We start from the raw sequence: 14,070 nt of genomic DNA on the forward strand, positions 1-14,070 counted from the left end.
CCAAATCTACCACTAATAGGCCAAGCCTCCACAGACCCTGTCTTGTATTGACAAACAGAACAAATCATTTGACATTCAAATATGTCATTTTAAATAGCTAAATTCAATCCAGCTGGGCCTTTTTAACACAGACAGTTGTTCCTGCTGTAGATGTTATGCCTTTGTACAGATCTAAGATCAGTTCTCCTCCACAATGCATATTCAGTACCGGTCAATTGTTTGGACACACCTACAAATTCAATGTTTTTTCTTTATTTTAACTGTTGTCTAAGTTGGCCTTCCCTGTGGCTCAGTTGGTAGAGCATGGTGTGTGCAACACCAGGGTTGTGGGTTAGATTCCCACGGGGGGCCAGTACAACAAAAAAAAAATGCATGAAATGTATGCATTCACTACTGTAAGTTGCTCTGGATAAGAGCTTCTGCTAAATAACTAAAATGTAAATGTAAAAAATTTACAATAATAGTGAAGACAACACAACTATGAAGTAACTCAAATGGAATCATGTAGTAACCAAAAAAGTGTTAAACAAATCAAAATATATTTTATATTTGAAATTCTTCAAAGTAGCCACCCTTTGCCTTGATGACAGCTTTGCACACTCTTTGCATTCTCTCAACCAGCTTCACCTGGAATGCTTTTCCAACAGTCTTGAAGGAGTTCCCACATATGCTGAGCAATTGTTGGCTGTATTTCCTTCACTCTGCGGTCCGATTCATCCCAAACTATCTCATAGGCATAGTTGTTGTCTTCACAGTTAACTCTAATGAACTTATCTTCTGCAGCAGAAGTAACTCTGGGTCTTCCTTTCCTGTGGCAATCCTCATGAGAGCCAGCTTCATCATAGCGATGGATGGTTTTTGTGACTGCACTTGAAGAATCATTCAAAGTTTTTGAAAGTTTCCGTATTGACTGACCTTCATGTGTTAAAGTAATGACGGACTGTCATTTCTTTTTGCTTATTTGAGCTGTTCTTGCCATAATATAGACAAATAGGGATATCTTCTGTATACCACCCCTACATTGTCACAACACAACTGATTGGCTCAAATGCATTAAGAAAGAAAGAAATTCCACAAATTAACATTTAACAAGGTACACCTGTAAATTGAAATGCATTTCAGGTGACTACCTCATGGTAGATGATAGGAGACGGTCAAAAGTTAAACGTTTTTTGTTGTTGTTTTTAAGTCAAAATCAAACATAATAAAAAGTACATTTGATTGACACTAAGTGGCAGTGTTTTTACAACTAATGCCGGTTTACCTGAAGCTGATGCCGTGCAGGTGTTGGAACACATGCATATTCACACACTCTCATTCAAACAAACACATACAAGAACACACACATACATGTAATAGTGCCAGACATGCACAAAAACATATACAGTTGGCATTGCTGTTATGATTTTAGTTGTCCTTGATGTCCTTTGTTTTAAATGTATTATTTAGTTTTATAATTGTTTTGCATTGTTGTTTGCTGTTTTCTTCTGTCTTTTCCTTTTTTCTCTTTAGTTCATTCTCTTGGTTGTTGGTGCATTGGGAGGGTTCTTGGAGGTGGGGAATGGAATTAATTGTATTTTTTTATCAGGGGGGACTGTGGGAGGGGTCTCGAATGGTTGAGGGGCAGCTATTGGGGAACTGTGGGGGGATCTTGGAGGGTTGAGGGGCAGCTATTGGGGAACTGTGGGGGGATCTTGGAGGATTGAGGGACAGCTATTGGGGAACTGTGGGGGGGATCTTGGAGGGTTGAGGGACAGCTATTGGGGAACTGTGGGCGGGATCTTGGAGGGTTGAGGGACAGCTATTGGGGAACTGTGGGGGGATCTTGGAGGGTTGAGGGACAGCTATTGGGGAACTGTGGGCGGGATCTTGGAGGGTTGAGGGACAGCTATTGGGGAACTGTGGGGGGGATCTTGGAGGGTTGAGGGAGAGCTATTGGGGAACTGTGGGCGGGATCTTGGAGGGTTGAGGGACAGCTATTGGGGAACTGTGGGGGGGATCTTGGAGGGTTGAGGGACAGCTATTGGGGAACTGTGGGGGGATCTTGGAGGGTTCGGGTTTCACTAGATTGTGATCATGAAAAAGGAAACTATGACATATATTTTATATCACTATCATGCACACGCACCCTCACACATAAGGATGGCTCTGTTGTGGACAGACTGATACATGTTTGATAGTGTCTTGATGCTGTATTGTTTGTCCTTCATGTTCTAATACTTTAATGTTACCCCTTCCTTGTGTTGTTTGTAATAAATAATAATATATATATATATATTTAAATCAGTCGGGGTCTAAACTTACTGTTGAGAGTTAGAATAGAAGAATAGACAAGGTGTAATTTCGAAATATGCATCAGCAGTTTTTCTCTTGAAAAAAAAATAAAGAGGTGGGGAAAAGTACATTCTACACAAATGACCTTCATTATATCAAAGAACAAATGTGTGTGTCTGAGGGGAAATTAACTTTCATACAGCCAAAAGTGGTGAGAAATTACACCAATATCAGTGGACAATTTGCACTGCTGCTGAAAAACATCCCCACAGCATGATGCTGCCACCACCATGCTTCACCGTAGGGATGGTGCAAATTTTCCTCCAGACGTGACACTTGGCATTCAGGCCAAAGAGTTCAATCTTAGTTTAATCAGACCAGAGAATCTTGTTTCTCATGGTCTGAGAGTCCTTTAGGTGCCTTTTGGCAAACTCCAAGTGGGCTGTCATATAACTTTTACTGAGGAGTGGCTTCCGTCTGGCCTCTCTACCACAAAGGCGTGATTGGTGGAGTGCTGCAGAGATGATGGTCCTTCTGGAAGGTTCTCCCATCTCCACAGAGGAACTCTGGAGCTCTGTCAGAGTGACCATCGGATTCTTGGTCAACTCCCTGACCAAGGCCCTTCTCCCTCGATTGCTCAGTTTGGCCGGGCAGCCAGCTCTGGGAAGAGTCTTGGTGGTTCCAAACTTCTTCCATTTCAGAATGATGGAGGCCACTGTTCGTGCAGACATTTTTGGAACCCCTCCCCAGATCTATGCCTCAAAACAATCCTGTCTCAGCGCTCTATGGACAATTCCTTTGACCTCATGGCTTGGTTTTTGCTCTGACATGCACTGTGAACTGTGGGACCTTATATAGAGAGGTGTGTGCCTTTCTAAATCATGTCCAACCAATTTAATTTACCACAGGTGGACTCCAATCAAGTTGTAGAAACATCTCAACGATGATTAATGGAATCAGGATGCATCTGAACTCGATTTCGAGTCTCATAGCAAAGGGTCTGAATACTTTAAGTGCATTTGTAAAAATGTCTAAAAACCTGCTTTGGGATTGTGTAGAGTTTTCAAAAAAATGTTAACCTTTATGTAACTAAGCAAGTCAGTTAAGAACAAATTCTTATTTTCAATGACTGCCTATGAACAGTGGGTTAACTGCCTTGTTCAGGGGCAGAACAACAGATTTGTACCTCGTCAGCTTGGGGATTTGAACTTGCAACCTTTTGGTTACTAGTCCAACGCTCTAACCACTAGTCTACCCTGCCGCCTCATTAGCAGTTTTGTACACAGTCATGTGATACGTGGCATAGAAAAGTCCAATCTTAGGAGAGTATATGGGAGGCACTATACTGTGTGTCTGCAGGTGTCTATCTGGTCAAAACCACTGATACAGGTGCCACTCCACCCTCTGGTGGGATGGATCATGTCTACAGAGAAACCTAGATTCAAATACTTAGATTTGTGTGTATTGGGTATATGTTGTGAAATTGTTAGATATTACTTGTTAGATATTACTGCACTGTCGGAGCTAGAAACACAAGCATTTCACTACACCCACAATAATATCTCCTCAACACGTGATATAACCAATAAAATGTGATTTTGATTTGAAATAAACATCCTATTTATCAAAGGTGCTTTTGTCTGGGGTCAAAATGACTCCAAAGGATTTGAATTTGTTAAAAGTCCATATTGATACAGAAACACTAAACCATGATTTAGATGTATTAACAACCAGTTGATTGACAAAGTCATGACAAATTGGAACAATTGAATAAACCACATTTTGGCTATGATAAAAGATATGCCTCTGGCGTCAAAATGATCCATGTCAGAAGTATGGTTCAATGCAAATATGTAGTGGGTGTAAAGTTTGTTTTAAATTCTCACTCATTAAACACAAATCAATTAACACATGCTTCTCTTTGAACGACTTAATATAATATTAAACTTTTATGACAAAAATGAAAAATAAACGTTTGGTTCCTCAACTGCGTTGCCCACTCCAGTCAGCAGATGGCGATGTGCGTCTTTTAGGTTCAGGCGATGCTGCCAGTGTGACGTATAATCTAGTGGACGGGACGCTCCTTCAACAACAACAGCTAGTCAGACACCTCGGTAGCTTTCTAGCAAACATAGCTACAACATTCACGCTCTTTACACTGGTTTGGTGTATATTAGTCGCTGTGTATTAAACACACTTCTGTTGTATGTACTTGTTGGCACATTTAATTATATATTTACGTTGTTTGTCAGCTAGCTGGTTTGCTAAATTAGCTTAGAACTAGGCTAGCCGTTAATGCTAGCTAGCTAACTTCTCCGACCATGAGTTACATTTACATTATTTAGCAGACGCTCTTATCCACAGCGACTTAAAATTGATGCATTCACCTTATGATATCCAGTGGAACAACCACTTTCCAATAGTGCATCTAAATCTTTTAGGGGGGGGGGGGGGTTAGAAGGATTACTTTATCCTATCCTAGTTATTCCTTAAAGAGGTGGGGTTTCAGGTGTGTCCGGAAGGTGGTGATTGACTCCGCTGTCCTGGCGTCGTGAGGGAGCTTGTTCCACCATAGGGGTGCCAGAGCAGCGAACAGTTTTGACTGGGCTGAGCGGGAACTGTGCTTCCACAGAGGTAGGGGGGCCAGCAGGCCAGAGGTGGATGAACGCAGAGAGTTCACTAAGCTACTCTCCTCCTGCTAAAGAAGAGGTCTGTTGGACGGAGAAAGAAACTCTTGTGAAAGAGGAGGAGGAAGAGAAATATGTTACAATACAAAAACAAGTAGAGGGTGAGGTTATTACCGTGAAAGAAGAAGAGAAAGACGTTTCAGTGAAAGAGGAAGAAGACGCGTTCAGAGTGAAAGAGGAGGAGGTTACAGTAAAAGAAGAGGAGGATGAGAAAGAGGAGGATGCTCTTTTTGGAGTGAAAGAGGAGGAGGAGGAGGAGGAGATCACTGTCACATCGATAAAGGAGGTGGAAGAAGAGGAGGAAACTGGATATCTGGGCCCTGTTTCCCAAACGCATCTTAAGGCATCTAATGGTTCTAACGGTGAACTTAGCCATAAGATGGTTTTGTGAAACCGTTCCCTGATTAACACTAGTATGTACTGTCTTAAAAACAGAGGCACAAACACTGCAGTTGTTGAACTGATGTGTGGTGTTAGTGGGAATCTGCAATTGTTACATCCATATTGTGACTTTATAATTATTTATTTATAGCCATCGATTCTTGAAGAATATAACACATGCCTCATGAGCTTAGTTCAACTGTTGTTCCCCATCATAACCCCAAATAAGCTTTTTTTACTCCAATGTTTAGAAACAATGTAAATCAACACTGTATAGCCTCAACATGGTTAAAACTATAATGTTGATATCATGGATGGTCAGTCCTTGCATCCATAGGTCTGTCTATGAATTTGAGAGTAGTTACATTTCTCCAGCCCCATCATCAACTTATAACCAAACAGTGGTGGAATTACAGCTTTGTTATTGTTTCAACTGCAGATTGACAGATTGTTGTGTGGCTTTTTTTAAATCAAGGATTTAAACAGAAACAAAATGGCAGCCCAGAGACTTAAGCTGTGTTAGAATACTCATACTAACCGTACTATTTGTGATGTTAACTGAGTATATAGTGTGCTTATTGGTCATAGTATGATGTAGTTAGTATGCCAAAAGTTCCTGGATGTCGTACTAAATTCGCCAAAACACGAATTATACGAGCAGTGGCCACTATTTCCGTGCTTTTAGGGCCCAAAATGCAATTCTTCATAAACCAGGTTGGCCAGTTGAGAACAAGTTCTCATTTCCAACTGCGACCTGTGCGTGGCTTTTCAGATTTGAAGAAAATGGAGGAAAATATTCAGCCGAAGTCCAACGAGAGCCGATACAAATTCATTGCTTTAACTAATTATGCCAAATGTTAAGAAAATGTTGAGCAATGTAATAAAGTAGTGACTTTTCAAATAAGTTACCTTACACGTTATTTTGGCTGACAATTTGTTAGCATGTTATTACAGCAGTATGTATCGGTATGTTAACTAGCTACCTAACGTTAGTTGGCTACTTATACATCAAACTTGCCAGTATATGAACTATATTCTATCTAACTAACTACCCAACGTTTATTGACTTGATTATTCCCGTCATTCTTAGCTTAGCTAAATGGTACAGTCGTTGTGCTTTCTCAATGGACATTCGGGTGCTTTCATAAATTCACTCTGGCTATCTACTCCAAATTCAGAGCACTCTCGTCTGAGTGTACCTGAGCGCAGTGTTTAACTATCCCTGTAAACACGCTGGAGGATTCAGTATCCATTGAAGAGCTTGAACGATTCATTGACGAGAGATACTTACGAACTCAAAGAAATGTCGCTGGTTTCAGAAGATTCCAGCATCATCGTTGTTAAGGACAACCAACCCAATCAACAAAACAAAACCAAGTTGGCCAATAGGTATCAGCGATGGAACCAAACCATCCCCTAGTAAGAGGGCGAGTGGGGAGAGGTTTACTGATATGGATGTTGACTTGGATATATTACGAGAGGACATCAATGCATTATGTGCCAGTCTAGAATTCAGCCAACGTCAGATTGATGATCTAAGGAGAGAGAACACGGAGCTGAAAGGTACTGTAGACTCTATTCATGGCAAGGTGGAGGTGGTACAAAGGGATGAAAGGTGCTGTAGACTCTATTCATGGCAAGGTGGAGGTGGTACAAAGGGATAAAAGGTGCTGTAGACTCTATTCATGGCAAGGTGGAGGTGGTACAAAGGGATGAAAGGTGCTGTAGACTCTATTCATGGAAAGGTGGAGGCGGTACAAAGGGATGAAAGGTGCTGTAGACTCTATTCATGGCAAGGTGGAGGTGGTACAAAGGGATGAAAGGTGCTGTAGACTATTCATGGCAAGGTGGAGGTGGTACAAAGGGATGAAAGGTGCTGTAGACTCTATTCATGGCAAGGTGGAGGTGGTACAAAGGGATGAAAGGTGCTGTAGACTCTATTCATAGCAAGGTGGAGGTGGTACAAAGGGAGAACAAACAACTTAACAACTTGGTAGACAGATATTCAGTAAATACTAGGAATAGATTGGTAGCGAGGTTGCATAGCAACAGCATCAACTTCTGGTAGACAGGCATAGCACTAGTACGCTCAACTGAAAGGATACAGTTCGTTTACAGTTTACTAACATGAACTAATAGTATAGATGGATTGGTAGACAGGCGTAGTGCTAGTACGCTCAACTGAAAGGATACAGTTTGTTTACAGTTTACTAACATGAACTAATAGTAGAGATGGATTGGTAGACAGGCGTAGTGCTAGTACGCTCAACTGAAAGGATACAGTTTGTTTATAGTTTACTAACATGAACTAATAGTAGAGATGGATTGGGTCTTTGGTCGGATCAAACGTCTTGTCTGCCTGTGTGATGTTTACGATGTCTGCCCACACTCAACCTAGCCTTGGGGATGGGCGGTAAACCATATTTTACTATATACCAGTATTGATGCACGGACCGGTTTGGGTTTTTACTTTACCTTCTATAAGGGTATTTCAATGTTTGGTTTGTTAAATGTGATGCGCAATTCCGTCACGTTCCTTTATTCAGGACATTTAGAATGACAACCCATTACAGAGTAGCCTAGTGGGATTATTCACAACATTATCTGGTGATCAGGTTATGAAATGTCATGACAAAGACATTTTAGTTTCCATGTTTCACCTAAAATATTAAATGATTTATAGTCCTAGGTCTATGTTATTGTTAGGTGAAGTTATGGGTCCTACAGTAGGTCTATGTTGTTGTTAGGTGAAGTTATGGGTCCTACAGTAGGTCTATGTTGTTGTTAGGTGAAGTTATGGGTCCTACAGTAGGTCTATGTTGTTGTTAGGTGATGTTATGTGTCCTACAGGTCTGTATTATTGTATGGGCCAATTTGTTTAACACTTGGTGTACAAACCCTCATTGTCAGGCTCATGGCAAAGCTAGCCAAAGAGCATTTTACTGGTTGAAGTGTTTTTTAAGTATAAAGCAATTGATTTGTGACAATAACACAAACATATTAACCAGGACATTCAAACGAGCCTTACAATTCTAATCCAAAAGTAATGTGAAATGCACTGATAAGCAACCTCGAAATGGAGGCTATTTTTGCTGTCAGCCTATGAGAACTCCCCTGAGTTTCCCCCACGGTGGTGAATTAGTGAATAGACACAGAGCTTAATGTGAGTTTCCTTGAGTAGCACTCCTGATCTTGCGCTGTAATATTCAGAATACATTGTAAAAAACTAAAATCTTTGCTCACCATTTTTGCTCCAGGCAGATATACTACATCCATAACTAATGGTTTCCTCATTACCAGATATACTAAATCCATAACTAGTGGTTTCGTCATTACCAGATATACTACATCCATAACTAGTGGTTACCTCATTATCAGATATACATGTAACGCTCGTCGTTGAAGGGGGACCAAAACGCAGCAGGTAAAGTGCTCATCCTCTTATTTATTAAAGAAAACACTTAAACAATAGAAAACAAACGACGAAAACAGTCCAGTAAGGTGCATAGACTATACTAGAAACAACCACCCACAAAACCCAGTGAAAACAAACACAACTAAATATGGCCTCCAATTAGAAACAACAACCAGCTGCCTCTAATTGGAGGTCATTGACAAAACTCACATAGAACTAGAAAAGCTAGATAAACATAGAAATAAGAAAACTAGAACCTTAACCCACAATACCCATCCACACAAAACAAACACCCCCTGCCACGCCCTGACCAACTACAATGACAAATAACCCCTTTTACTGGCCAGGACGTGACACTACATCCATAACTAGTGGTTTCCTCATTACCAGATATACTACATCCATAACTAGTGGTTTCCTCATTAGCTTGGAGATTGCAACCAAATTGTGTGTGCGTCGCCCTCGTGCCGCAATTTTAGCAAACACAGAAAGGGGCCTATATTGGAGACCAAAAGTCGTCTGGCACACTGCTTAGGGGTTCAGTAACTGTAATATGTGAAAACAAGACAATATATGACTATTGTTGCTCACTTGACTATCTTAAGACAAGTGTCAAATTCCCAGACATCATTTGTTGTATAACTTCATGGGTACGCTCTGGGCATCACCTTTTACCTCAAATAAACAATGGATTTCTTCTGTTGTGGGACTTTAACCATCTCTCTGACTTTGTCGTTCACACAGGAGAGAGACGTGACTATCGTGGATCCTCTGGGGAGCCTCAACATCATCATGATGCTGACGAGGCAGAGAAGAGTCTCTCCAGATCAGAACTCCTCAAGAAACACCAGCGAGAACACACAGGAAAGAAACCTCACCACTGTTTTGAGTGTGGGAAGAGTTACTTAAGATCAAATTCACTGAAAGTACACCTGAGAATACACACTGGAGAGAAACCGCACTGCTGCTCTGACTGTGGGAAGAGATTCACCTCTTCAGTAGACCTTACAATACATCAGAGAATTCACACTGGAGAGAAATCTTATGGCTGTGATCAATGTGGGAAAAGTTTTACTCAGCCAAGCAACCTGAAATCACACCAGAGAATACACACAGGAGAGAAACCATATAGCTGTAATCAATGTGGGAAGAGTTTTATTCAGTCAAGCAGCCTGATAGTGCACCGGAGAACACACACACAGGAGAGAAATTGTATAGCTGTAATCAGTGTGGGAAGAGTTTCACTCAGTCAAGCAGCCTGATAGTGCACCAGAGAACACACACAGGAGAGAAGCCATATAGCTGTACTCAATGTGGGAAGAGTTTTGTTACATCTGCCTGTCTGAAGACACACCAGAGAACACACACAGGAGAGAAACCTTATAGTTGTGATCAATGTGGGAAGAGTTTTACTCAGCCAAACAGCCTGATAGTACATCTGAGAACACACACTGGAGAGAAATCTTATAGCTGTGATCAATGTGACAAGAGGTTCTCCGATAAAAGATTTCTGATCAAACATCAGAAAATACATGAAGGAGTTGTTTCATGATATCAATGACATAATGTCACAATGTAGAATGTTTTAACATTGTAGAAGGAGTATTGTAATGATGTCACAATGTAGAACCCTAAACGTTTGTCCCCTGTTCTATTGATTTCAACATGATATGGATATTAGCCTCAGGGGGAAAATCCAGGCTCTGAATTGGAAGAGTACCGTTTATGAGATTTAACAAAAAGTGTTGTGTAAGACTTACCACGTTGGCCAAATCAAAATGTAACACTTCAAAATGTAGCTAGCTGTCTTCTTCAGGTTGTCCTCTAACCAGTGAGGTAAAAGATATCTCCCTTTTCCATATGTTTTTTGTTGTTGTTGTGTTAGTTTCAACAGCACGCACAACTGATTTCCCCCCTAATGGATATCAGTGATTTATTGCTACTTGTCAAAACAACAGTTTTGGTGCTTGTGCAGTTTATAAGGAGTTTGTTTAAAAAATACAAGTAATATGATTATTGTGGCAGATGTTTGTGTAAATAGTATGGCCCATTTTATGTTTGGGTTTTCAATATATCACAAACTGTTTCTGCATTTTGGTTATTGATTAGGACATGTTAAAACTGTATTTTGACATTGGGGCTATCCCACCTCGCAAAAGGTCATTGAAAAGACGTTGAAAAGAAGACAAGGCCTGACATTCAATATACGTTCGGTTTTAGTTGAAAATATGTATTTTCAGGTCGTTTGACTTGAAAACAACTTAATTTCAACTTTCTTGCAGCCTATACACATGGACGTATAATATATTGTATATAATAATTTGGTCAACTAACAAGAAGAGTTCGTTTTAGGAAGACGAGAGTTCTAGAAGCTAGTGAGTTTTTTCAAAAATTAAGATTGTAGAAAAATATATATATTTAGAAATGTGTTTTTTCCTGTTTTTAATTGTTGACAGCCAGTAGACACCATGTTTATATTGTAGGAGGTGAAGCATTGTAGTTGATTATAATGTGAAATGGAAGTTGTTTTCTGTTGGTGGTGAGCAAACTTGTCCAACAAAAATATAGGATATATTTGTTGTCTTAAGGGGGAAGGTGTTACATGCTTTGGTTTTTCTATTTATGTTTTGAGGTTGGACTTTAGCACGTATAGCTCGTTAGCACGTCTAGCTCGTTAGCACGTCTAGCCGTTAGCGCGTCTAGCTCGTTAGCACGTAGGACGCACTGATTGGTGTCACCTCGTTAGTCAGTATGTGTTACACCTGTGCTGGCTTGTCCATCTCGTTAGTGGGAAGGTGTTTCACCTGAGCTGGTCCAGGTTCTATTTAAGAGTGTCTGGCCCAGTGCTCCAGTTGTCTTGATAGATGTGGAGAGTCAACACCTTTAGTTGTTCTACCTTTTTGGTTTGCTTCCTGTCTTTAAGTTTGGTGTGGGTTATTCTTTTGTTTTCCTCTTCTTGGGCAGATTTAGTGGGTCTCATGGTGGGTGTCTTTTAGGTCCCAGTTGTTGTTACTAGGTAACTTTCAGTGGACACCCCCATGGTGTCTATCAGAGCCCCTCCTAAAACCCCCACCTGTTTAGTTGTGGTTGTTGTCAGTGACTCTTTGTTAGTTCCCTTTTCAATTTAAGGGACATTTCTGGTTTTCCTGCTGGGGAATGTAACAACAAACAATGTAGTAAAACAAGCTTATATTTTGGGTTGGATATTGCATCCAATTCTTAGTATTTTAATCAATGGCATTTCCATAGGATGATCATTAGTCTTTCAGTTGTTAACCTTCTGTTTTTTATCCACTTATGTTTGTTGTGGTAAATAATTGTTTATTTTCGTTTTTTCCTGTGAAGCCATTGTGTTGCATCCATGTCTGAAATGTGCTGTATAAATAAAGCTTGTTTTGATTTGAACATATTGCGAAACAAATTAACCCAATGACTGACCAATCAACAGACTCAAAATCAATGAACAAATACATGATAAAGAATAAATTCAGTGTATCTTCCTCTATGTCATAATAGTGCTCTATGTACGTTTAGTATCACTTTTCAACCAACCCAGTTCATTTGTTGAAAATGAAAAATGTTGAAATCAACAATACGTCAAAGGATTCACCTACTGGAAACTGAAACAAACAAATGGATCAACCAGATCAATCCCACTTTTCCAGCCTGCTGAAGGCGTGGTGGAGTGGTAAACACCAACCCCGGCTCTACCAGGGGCTTGAGGTGGTCTCCCACAGCTCTGCTTATGTCATGTTCTGTGGCCTTGCTGTTCCATTTCTTGACTGCCCCTGTAACACAGAAACACATTTAGTTATATTATATAAAACTCTCAAAGTAATGGATATGGAGCATCTATGGCCTCAGTTACACCTGGCATCTAAATGTGACTTCTGTCATCTGATCACTCCAAGCTGCATTAGGTTCAGATCTACCAGGATGGGCCTTTGATATAGTCTGGATGCAGTCAGGCCACTGATTATGCATAAGCAATGTAAAGAGATGGGGTGAATGAGTGGGGAAAAATACATTTTACACAAATTACCTTCATAACAAATCAAATGTTATTGGTCACATACAGGTGTTCAGCAGATGTTATTGTGGGTGTAGCGAAATGCTTGTCCTTCTAGTTCCCACAGTGCAGCAATATCTAACAATTTCACAACAAATACCTAATACACACAAATCTAAGGTAAGGAATGGAATTAGGAATATATAAATATATGGATAAACAATGTCAGAGCAGCATAGACTGAGATACAGTTTATACATATGAGATGAGAAATGCAAGATAAGTGAACATTATTAAAATGGCTAACGATTTCATGATGCCTGTTTAACAGTCTGATGGCCTTGAGATAGAAGCTGTTTTTCTGTCTTTCGGTCTCAGCTTTGATGCACCTGTACTGTCCTCACCTTCTGGATGATAGCAGGCTGAACAGGCAATGGCTCGGGTAAAGCAAAGAAGAAATGTGTGTGCCTGAGGGGAAATTAACTTTCATACAGCCAAAAGGGGTGAGAAATTACACCAATATCAGTGGACAATTTGCACTAATGTAAATAAACATAGATGATGGAACATATTCCCTTTTGCTGATGTGATGAACCGCTAAGGGAACATAAATATTTACCATCTAAACCATGTGTGACCTCTCACCTCTCTGGCTGTAGAAGTGTTCTTCCTAACCAGTCCCTCAACAGCTCTCTGACTGAGCTCCACCCTCACTGGGTCTTCAGAGGAGAGGAAGGCTGAGGAGGGATGGAAGGATGAATGGATCAGTCACTCAATAAAGTGTAGAGCTGCTGTCTATGCTGTCTGACAAAATCACTATTTTAGTAGTTCATTAAAGTAAATTAGGCTTTATGACTGCTGAATACCAACTATCAATCACTTAGATCATGTATTTCCAGGTAGAGATACATCCTTGGGACGTCCCTAGCCCATTGAAGTTGACATTTAAAATGGTTACGGTAGGGTTTAAGGTTAGGGGTTAGGGTAGGGATGTCCCAAGGGTCCCGGATAGCATTGACCATTGTGCATTCTTCTGTCTCTTTTACATAGCAGGTGATGGGTTCTGACTTCTGACTTCTGAACTTGAAAATATGAAATATCCTTATTCATGTCACTGTTTGAGAGAAGGGGATGTAGAACGTTTACATTCTGTCAGAATGTGTTATTGTTAGTAGACGTCAGGGATCCTATGGAAGGAGAAGGGCCAGAGTCTGGTACAAGTCAACAGGACAGCCGTGAGGTGGGGAGGAGTGAGGAATTTAGGCTGAGGTCAGATGAAGTGAGGAAGAACTGATATGACTAAA

This window comes from Salmo salar, chromosome 02, assembly GCF_965601325.2.
Source record: "Salmo salar chromosome 02, fSalSal1, whole genome shotgun sequence".
In the NCBI taxonomy this organism is placed as follows: Eukaryota; Metazoa; Chordata; class Actinopteri; order Salmoniformes; family Salmonidae; genus Salmo; species Salmo salar.